Raw genomic sequence first — 1,081 nt, forward strand, 5'->3', positions numbered from 1 at the left:
GCATCGTTAGTGTAGAAAACAGACAACAGGTAGCACGTATGCATAAACGTAAACACGTAAAAGCATTTGAACAAAAATTAACCAAGATGACTTGGAGTTAAAATTTGAAATGATATTTGAAAATTCGCGACAAGTTGTCACGTTTGGATAAAAAGAATTAATTTGAAAATTGAGCAATTAACTCGTGTCGTGAATTAAATTGCATTGGAAATTATTGAAATTGATTTGCGACTTGAAAAAAATTCAAACTCAAACCGTCACGGATGAATTTTAGAAGAGATTTTCACGAGTGTATTTGATTTTTGAGGGCAAGACTCGAATTTGTGAGTGCTTGAAGTTTGAGGGAAATTGACGTCGTGTTATCAATTTTCGATTTTTATTTTGATGGAAAATTGTGAAAAAGCGAAAAAAATTTGGAATTTCGACTAACATGGAAACGATCCGTCGCGGATCGGGGCGACTAGCCCTTCTCCCCTTTAAAAAAAGAAAGAAAAATCCGTAGGTTTAAAGCTGCGTCATGGAAACCGTGTCGGATTTCGTGAAACGCGAAACAAGGAAATGTGAGTGTGAGGAAACACAAAAATGTCCTGGATCATCCCGAAGAGGCGCGAGCGTCCTGGCGGAGGTTTGACGTGTCGGGAGAAAACACAAGTTGAAAGAGACAAGTCAACAGCGGGAATCCTGGGGAAGCTCCAAAGAGGCACGAGCAGCCTGGCGATGGAAGTCGGCTCTCCCCTTTTTCTGAAAAACGCGCTGGTCATTTTTTAATAAAAAGTGATGTTTGCGCTTCATTGTTTCATCATCCGAAACACAAAACATCCCTACAAAACTTCTTCTTCTTTTTCCACAAAAATATTTCATGGATGCTTTTGAGAATGCATTGCAACAATGGTGCCGGGATTTGTCGCCTCCCGAAAAGTATCAACTCATTTGCATGGGAGTTGGTCAATTGTTGGTGCTCCGTCAAGTCAAGGTGCAAACTTCATTTCTTGAAGCATGTTCTCGGTTTTGGGATTCGAAACACCATGTTTTCGTTTTCCCGAAGGGTGAGATTTGTCCTCTTGCCGAAGAAGTAGGAGCC

Source organism: Silene latifolia, chromosome 8, assembly GCF_048544455.1.
Source record: "Silene latifolia isolate original U9 population chromosome 8, ASM4854445v1, whole genome shotgun sequence".
In the NCBI taxonomy this organism is placed as follows: domain Eukaryota; kingdom Viridiplantae; phylum Streptophyta; class Magnoliopsida; order Caryophyllales; family Caryophyllaceae; genus Silene; species Silene latifolia.